This window comes from Dipodomys merriami, unplaced genomic scaffold (genome assembly GCF_024711535.1).
Source record: "Dipodomys merriami isolate MVZ:Mamm:240054 unplaced genomic scaffold, mDipMer1.0.p SCAF_847, whole genome shotgun sequence".
Classification (NCBI taxonomy): Eukaryota; Metazoa; Chordata; class Mammalia; order Rodentia; family Heteromyidae; genus Dipodomys; species Dipodomys merriami.
In genome coordinates, this window is record NW_027206454.1 from 250,001 (window position 1) to 259,586 (window position 9,586).

Here is a 9,586-nt window from a genome sequence, read left to right on the forward strand (position 1 = left end):
CTCTGTACAGTATGTTCACAAATAAAATTAAATTAAAAAAAAAAAAAAGAACTAAAAAAAAAAAAAAAAAAAAAAGAGTCTCACGGTCTTCGGTGCCCAGGCTGGCTTTGAACCGAGATCCTCAGATCTCAGCTTCCGGAGTAGCTAGGATTACAGGCGCGAGCCACCAGCGCCCAGCTATTTTCGTGTGTGTGTGTGTGTGTGTGTGTGTGTGTGTGTGTGTGTGTGTGTGTGTGTGTGTGTGTGTGTGTGTGTGTGTCGGGTGTGAGGCTTGAACTCTGGGGCTGGGTGCTGTCTCTCTCTGTGCTCTTCACCTTCCCAGCCCTCCCCCACTTGTTTTGCCAGTCTAGGGGCTGGCAAAAGAAGAAGAAGAGAGAGAGATTGAGTAAAATTAGCCATCCATCCTTCAGCCATCCTCCTTGAGACATTCTCAATGTCTCGGTGTGTCTCAATGTGTCTGGGTGGTAGAGAGCTTCCCTACAAACTCGGGCCTAAATGGCAGCAGCGGCAGCGGCGGCATCCATCTTGTTTACAGACCGAGTGGGTTCAAAATGAGAAGCCTCTACACTGAGTCTTTCCATGTTCTTGAGCTCACGTGGGCTTTCATGTTCTGTGTGGGTTGACACGGCAGGCGGGCGGGCGGCCCAGCGAGCAGAGCAGGGTGTGCCATTCATTGGAGATAAGAGTCTCTTTTGGGACACCGGTTCCTGCTCCCTCCTTCCTTCGGGGACACCAAGGAAGAAGTTGCCGCTGGCGGGTGGGTTCCAGGCTGGCAAGCAGAGTAAGCAGAGCCCCCGCTGGGACTGAAATAAAGTTCTTCCTAGAGTCCACAACGAAAAGCAAGGGGGGGGGCGCGGAGGGGAGAGGACAGAGAGACAGAGAGGAGAGACAGACAGAGGCAGAGACAAAGAGAGACAGACACACAGACAGACACAGAGACCCAGAGACCGACAGAAAGACACACAGGGAAAGAGATGGAGGGGGAACGAGAGAGATCCACAAGTCCAACTAGATTCCCCTGAATCAACAAACAGAGGGCCGGACGGACGGACGGACACACACAGACACACACAGACACACACTCACGAGCGCGCCAGACAGACAGACAGAGGGACACATGGAGGGGGATCCCTAGAGACCCATTAGTGTGACTGACTAGATCACCTGAATAAATCATTCCTTCCCTGCCCTGACCTCATGTATTAAGGTAGACTATTGGTATGGAGGTCTTCTTGTCACCAAACACAGGTGAGGGTTAGTGACTTTTTACCCTTCCATGTAGGGACTCTTCCCTTAGGACCCTTGATTTCGATCATTGAATAAGAATTTTTGGAGGAGACACTCTGGTGGAGTTTTATGGAGTAAGCAAGCAGGCAACCAGGCAACCAGACAACCAGACCAAAAAAAAAAAAAAAGGCAGGCAGGCAGACAGACAGACAGACAGACAGACAGACAGACAGACAGACAGACAGACAGACAGACAGACAGACCCACGCAGCTCCTTGACTTCATGGGTGTTTTCAAGGTTAAAGCGGGGGGGGGGGGGGAGGGAATGTGGCAGCTGAGTTAGGCACAGACAGTTAGTTGCTTTATCTTTGCCTCCACCTGAATTTCTAGATGTTTGGGGGCATTTCTTTATAGGTAAGAGAAACAGGGTCATTGACCCTTCCTCCCTTCCTTCCTTCCTTCCTTCCTTCCTTCCTTCCTTCCTTTCTTTCTTTCTTTCCTTCTTTCTTTCCTTCCTTCCTTCTTTCTTTCTTTCTTTCTTTCTTTCTTTCTTTCTTTCTTTCTTCTCCCACCATCTCTCTCTCTCTCTCTCTCTCTCTCTCTCTCTCTCTCTCTCTCTCTCTCTCTCTCTCTCTCTCTCTCTCTCTCTCTCTCTCTCTCCTTTTTCTCTATTTTTTGGAGGCGTGGGCAATCCTGGGTCTTGAAGTCAGGGCCTGAGGACTGTCACTCAGGCACTCAGCATTTTCGGCTCAAGTCTAGCACTGTACCATTTGAGCCACAGCGCTACTTATGTCTATGTACGTGATATCTATCTATCTATCTATCTATCTATCTATCTATCTATCTATCTATCTATCTATCTATCTATCTATCTGTCTGTCTGTCTGTCTGTCTGTCTGTCTGTCTGTCTGTCTGTCTGTCTGTCTGTCTGTCTGTCTGTCTGTCTGTCTGTCTGTCTGTCTATCTATCTATCTACCTATCTATCTATCTATCTATCTATCTACCTATCTATCTATCTATCTATCTATCTATCTATCTATCTATCTATCTATCTATCTATCTATCTATCTATCTATCTATCTATCTATCTATGTATCGATATAGATATACATCTATATATATCTATATCTATATATATCTATGTGTGTGTGTGTGCGTGCGTGTGCTTGAGTATGTATATATGTATACATATATATGTGTTTATATGTATATACATATATAAACACATATTCATTTATTTATACATATACGTATATATGTATAAGCACACATATATTCATTTATTTATACATATATATATACATACACACACACACACACACATATATATATATATACTCATACATAGTGTGATACACACATATAAATATACGTATATTCAGTTATTATATACGTGCTTTTTTTTTTTTTTTTTTTTTTTGTTGTTGGCCGTGGGGCTTGAACTCTGGGCCTGGGCGCTGTCCCTCAGCTCTTCAGCTCAAGGCGAGCGCTCAACCACTTGAGCTACAGCACCACTTCCAGTTTTCTGGTGGTTTATTGGAGATCGGAGTCTCACGGTCTCTCCTGCCCGGGCTGGCTTTGAACCGCCATCCTCAGATCTCAGCCTCCTAAGTAGCTAGGATTACAGGCGTGAGTCACCAGCGCCCGGCTTATTTACATGCTTTTTGGTTGTTGTTTTCCACCCCCCCCCCCCCGCCCCCGACTTGGGGCCTTGGGAAGGGAACTGCAGGGGAGGGGGGGTGCAGAGGCATTTTCTCCTTCGGGAAACCAGATGATGATTGAATAAAATTAGCCATCCATCCTTGAGACATTCTCAAGGTGGTGGGCTGGAATGTGTCTGGGTGGTAGACAGATTCCCTAAAAACTCGGGTCTAAATGGCAGCAGCGATGGGAGTGGCATCCATCTTGTTTACAGACCGAGTCTCCATGTTCAACATGAGACTCCTCTAAACTGAGTCTTTGCATGTTCTTGAGCTCATGTGTGGCTTTCATATTCTGTGTGGGTTGTCACGGGCGGGCGGGTGGCCAGGCGGGTGATTCATTGGAGATAAGAGTCTCTTTTGGGGCACCGGTTCCTGCTCCCTCCTTCCTTCGGGGACACCAAGGAAGAAGTTGCCTCTGGCGGGTTCCAGGCTGGCAAGCTGAGTAAGCAGAGACCACTGGGCCTGAAACACAGTTCTTCCTTGAGTCCACACAGAAAAGCAAGGGGTGGGGGAGGGGAGAGGACAGAGACACAGGAGAGACAGACAGAGAGACAGAGACCCAGAGACCGGTGGAAAGACACACAGAGTAAGAGATGGAAGGGAGAGCGAGTGAGAGATCCACAAGTCCAACTAGATCTGAGACACACACACACACACACACACACACACACACACACACACACACACACACACACACACACACACACACACACACACACACACACACACACACACACACAGAGGGAGACATGGACGGGGAACCAGAGACCCATTACTGTGACTGACTAGATCACCTGAATAAATTATTCCTTCCCTGCCCTGCCCTCATGTATTAAGGTAGACTCTTGGTATGGAGTTCTTCTTGTCACCAAACACAGGTGAGGGTTAGTGACTTTTTACCCTTCCATGTAGGGACTCTTCCCTTAGGACCCTTGATTTCGATCATTGAATAAGAATTTCTGGAGGAGTCACTCTGGTGGAGTTTTTATGGAGTAAGTAAGCAAGCAGGCAAGCAGAGACAACCAGACCCCCAAAAAAGGCACAGACAGACAGACAGACAGACAGACAGACAGACACACAGACAGACAGACAGACAAGGACATACTCTAATACAGTGTGGGTGCTCTTGAAGGGAGAGAGACCTACACAGCTCCTTGACTTCATGGGTGTTTTCAGGGTTAGACAGGCGGGGGGGGGGGGGGAGAGATGTGGCAGCTGAGTTATGTACAGATAGCTGTTTTATCTTTGCCCCAACCTGAATTTCTAGATGTTTGGGGCATTTCTCTACAGGTAAGAAAAACAGGTCATTGACCATTCCTTCCTTCCTTCCTTCCTTCCTTCCTTCCTTCCTTCCTTCCTTCCTTCCTTCCTTCCTTCCTTCCTTCCTTCCTTTTTTTACTTTCTCTCTTTCTTCTCCCCACCCCCCTCTCTCTCCTTTTTCTTTATTTTTTTGGGTGGGTGGGCAATACTGAGACTTGAAGTCAGGGCCTCAGCACTGTCACTCAACTTCTTCTTTTTTTCACATATGAATAATTTTACAGTTTATTTCATTAAAATTATATTCTCAGAAAGGTAAAAAATATATATTAGCTATTTCATCAAATGAAGTAATTATACTAACACATAACATAAGTTAGTGAAAGTTTTATCTGTCATGAATAGGACAAAAAGTATCATCAAACAACATTTCTAGGAATCACACTCAACTTCTTTTGCTCACGTCTAGCACTGTATCATTTGAACCACATCACCACTTCTGGCTTTCTCTCTCTCTCTCTCTCTCTCTCTCTCTCTCTCTCTCTCTCTCTCTCTCTCTCTCTCTCTCTCTCTCTCTCCAGACACACACACACAGACACACACATGCATATACATACATATACACATATATTTATACACATACATACATATATATCTATCTATGCTTATATGTAGTGTGATACAAACATATATATATTTATTATTTTCAGTTTTTTTGTCGTCGGGTGTGAGGCTTGGACTCTGGGTCTGGGTGCTGTCTCTCTGCTCTTCATCTGAAGGCTCACTACTGTTCTGCCACTTGAGCCACAGGGTGCCACTGCTCCCCTTTTCTGTTTATATAGTGCTGAGGAATCGAACCCAGGGCCTCATGCTTGCAAGGGGAGCGAGCACTCTACCACTAAGCCACCTTCCTAGCTCTCCCCCCTTTTTTGGCCAGTCCAGCATGGAAGGCTCCTGCATCTTGTTTGTATGGACATACTCACAGCTGAATAACTGAGTTGTTTTGCTTAATAAAAAAAAAAATCCTGGTGTTGATATATGTGGAGGGGAAGGGAAAAAACAAATTGTTAAAACAGGGTTACAGGAGGACCCATTGAAACAATGAGATATACAAGTCGTTATGTCGAAAAACGAACTTTACAACTTTGGTGGGGGGACGGCGGGGGGGGGGGGGAGGATACGAAGGGATGGGAAGGGGAAAAAAAGCAGGAGGCTACAATGCTTATAAGAAATGTGCTCATTATCTTACCCATGTAATTGTAACCCCTCTGTACAGTATTTTCACAATAAAAATATATTTAAAAAATATATATTTAAAAAAAAACTTGGTACAGTAGTCTAGAAACATGGTTGCTATTACAGCCTTCATTTGCTTCACTTGACCACTGTTTTCTCATTTAACAGCTTTTGGCGACAAGCATGATTATTTTTCGTGGGGTGGGGGTGACTGTTTTGAGGCTTTCCCAAATTTTTATGTCCAACAGGTTACCAGATCTAAGGAAAACCCAGAAGTTCGAGAATTAAGTAACTCTCGGGCTCAAACTACAGAGAAAGAAAAGGAGAAAGAGAGACCTATGGAGGGAAGGGGTTGGGGCGTTGGGGGGAGAGGTCATAGAAAGGAAAAGAAAACAGGGAAAAATAAAAACACAAAGTAAAGGTCGTTTTTAAGTGGAGGCCTGGACTCAAACCAGGCCACTGACTGAGGCTTCCTCATTATGGGATTTCAAAAGTGGGCCTTGGCTTCTTGCAGAAGTCATCTCGATGTGTTGGTGTTCTGCTGTACATATCATTTGGAAGCGACTCTATCTTTTCACTCCATGGTGAATGTATTCACATATATGTTCCTATAGAAAACCAGTTTCGTGTGTTTTCTCTCACATATGCAAAAGGTACGTTTAAAATAGGGGAGACATTAGATCTCTGGACTGACTGCCTGGCTGGCTGCTTGGCTGGCTGCTTGGCTGGCTGCCTGGCTGCCTGGCTGCCTGGCTGCCTGGCTGCCTGGCTGCCTCACTCACTCACTCACTCACTCACTCACTCACTCACTCGCTCACTCACACACTCACACACTCACACACAGTAAGACCCAAAAGACAGGATAGATACTTTTAGGGGGAGAAACACCCACCGAGGCAAGGCCCAATGGTTATGTGCCCAGAAATGAAAGTGAAACCTTGAAAACACACAGAGGAAAAAGAAACAAAGTAAACTCTCTACCTTGAGCCTGTAGTAGGGTTTAAGAGATGATTCTGTTGGTTTCCCATGCATGCATGGGGGGGAGGGGGGGTGCTTTGACCCATGCTCTGTTTCTTTTTAAAATTTACTTCCCTCCCCGGTGTAAGTTTCCTCCTTTCTTTGAGGAAACTCTTGGCTCCGTTCCCGCAGTATACTCATTGTTTGTGCAAAAGCTCAGAGGAAGGGAGCTGCTCTTTTCCCTTCCACCACCCACCCCCACCTATTAGTTTTCTTTCCTAATAACTGTTCGTTTATGAGGGACTGAAAAGTGAAGAAAATAGGATGTGTGGAGCCATTCATTAGGAAGCTGTCCGGCTGTCTTGTCTCTGAATTCCTGGTGGTGCTTTCCCAGGCCTCATTTCCCCCTGGAAATTATCCTGCTTGCCTCTGTGTTCAATTCTGGGAAGGAAGATAGGCCGAGATAAGGCAACCTCTTGGCACGAAGCTGGAACACACGGCCACCTCGCCTCACGGGTACACAGCCTAATCATCCTATCCCGAGGGTCCTCCGTCAACAGTTTCTTACAACGATTTTTATTAGTTTAGTGGCCCTACTGAGGTTGAAATTCAAGGCCTCAACTCAGGCAGGCCTGCTGGGGTGGGCGTGTTTGTTTCTTCTTCTTTCTCCTCCCCCCCCCCACCCTCCCCCCTCCGCCAGGGCGCTTAAGTCGTTGCCATGACGACATTTACAAGACAAAGGAACGTTGCCTGGAGTTCCTGAGTTGACTGGGGCTCCAGGCTTAAACCAGCCCACCCCACCCCCACCCCCGACCCGCCCTGCGTCCTCTGCGAAACACCCCGGCGGGGTGGGGGGTGGGGCGGCCAGCCCTCAGCTCCTGTAACTTCATTAGCGCGCGGGGTGGGGTGGGGGTGAGTGAATCAGCCTCCCCTCCCCCTCCCCGTCTTTACAAAAGTGGCCTCTTTTGCCCTTGGGCAGGAAAAGTCTGCGCGCGCGCGCTCTCTCTGGTCTTTTTCTGCTGGGACCCTCCCTGCCTACCACCAGCAGCCACTGACTTCCTGCAAGCTGGAGTTGTCAGACTACTTCCACCCGCCCGCTGCCACTAGTATGCCTCCCGCCCAAGCCCGCCAGGGACAGAATGGGAGGGGCGGGCGGGGAAGCTGGCATGCTTGCCTGTGCTCTGCCCTCTGCCCCTCCGGGAGGCATGACTGTGACCGTGGGATGTCCCCGTGGCCGACCCCTAAGCTCCCACCCTCTGGACGGAGGAGAGTGAGGGGAAAAAGGAGTTCAGGAGTCTTGTCTCCCCTCCATCTTCCCGCCTAGGTCAGGCCAGGATCTGCCTCTCTTCTCCCTGTCCCTGTTCCCCGTTCCTCTTAAGGAGTGACTGGAGAAACTGTCCGTCTGTGTTTGTGATTGTGATTAACATCGCAAAAACCTTCAAAGAATCTCAGATCGGTTAGAAGCCCGTTGGGTTTCACTTCTCAGGCGTGAGGGGTTGTTATCTCCCCCTCCCTCTCTCCTTTGATTTTTTACAAATTGTTAGGGAAATGGTGACATACAGAACGGTTACAGTATGCCAGCCCACACCGGTGGCTCGCGTCTGTAATCCTAGCTGCTCAGGAGGCTGAGAGCTGAGGATCACGGTTCAAAGCCAGGCAGGGCAGGAAAGTCACCAGACTCTTATCTCCAATGAGGCACTAGAAAATCGGAAGTGGCGTTGTGGCTCAAGCGGTAGAGCACTCGCTTTGAGCTGAAGAGTTTAGGGACAGCGCCCAGGCCCAGAGTTTAAGACCCACCACTGACAAAAAAAAAAAAAAAAAAAAAAAGGATAGGAAAGATTACATTACATAAGTGAGGTAGGAAGAGTACATTTTTTTTTTAATTAATAAGTTTTTTTTTTTTTTTTTGTCGTTGGGCTTGAACTCTGGGCTTGGGCGCTATCCTGCCCGGGCTGGCTTTGAACCGTGATCCTCAGCTCTCAGCCTTCTGAGTAGCTAGGATTACAGGCGCGAGCCACCGGCGCCCGGCTAATGAGTTGTGTTAATTGTGAAAATACTTACAGAGTGGTTACAATGACACGAGCAAGGAAATGAGTACATTTCTTATCAAGCATTGTTGCCTCCTCCTTTGTTTCCATTCCTGCCCTCCCATCTCCCCCCACCCCCTAAAAAAGAGTACTTTTTTTTTTGGACAATGTCACCCCTTCCCTGGCTCTCTCACAGGTTTTCCCTCCCTCAAGTTCTGTTTGTTCCCCACCCACAGGTTGTGTGTCAACATAGTGTCTAGTGAGTGCCACTGTTGCACTTCTTCATCCTGGGTCCCTCCATTTCTTGCCCCTCCCGGAAATAGATGAAGGAAGAAACAATGGGGGGGGGGAGAAGAGAAAACAAAATAACATCGATGATAACAAACACAAAGAAAGGGGAAGACTTCTTGTTATATGATCAGAGGTATATAGGCATTGCACTTTGGTGAGCCTCATGTCTTCAATTAAGCAACCCAAAGGCCAGAAGTGGAGTTTTGGCTCAAATGGCAGACTGCCAGTCTCTTTTTTTTTTTTTTTGGCGCGGGGGCGGGGGGGTCCGGTCGTGGGGCCTGAACTCTGGGCCTGGGCGCTGTCCCTCATCTCTTCAGGTTAAGGCTAGCATTCTACCACTTGAGCCACAATGCCACTTCCGGCTTTTTTTCTGCTTATGTGGTGCTGAGGAATCGAATCCAGGGCCTCACGCATGCAAGGCAAGCGCTCTACCACTGAGCCACCTTCCCAGCCCCAGAGTGCCAGTCTTGAGCACAAGAGCCAAGGGACAGCACTCAGGCTCTGAGTTCAAGCCCCAGGACTGACTGGGGCGTGCACACACACACCCTGCACCCCTTGATCTTTGCTGCTGTTTCCTACCACACAGGCACAGGCACGTATGGCAGCATGTGATCTACCTCCCCCCCTCCCCCCACACACACTTTGCACTGCCGCCACCACCACCGCCGCCGCCACCAACTATAGCAACAGACTTCCTAGGCTTCCCCTCCACCACCACCACCCCCTCCGCCCCGGGCCCTAGTTTAGATCGATGAACCAAAGTGTCCCCACTGCACGTTCGGCTCTGGCAAATATCAGATAGGATTACAGTGATGAGGAGAGAGGAGCGACCGCCATGGATTGACTGTAGGGCCCAGAGGACAGAATGCCAGCCCAGGCCCATTCATA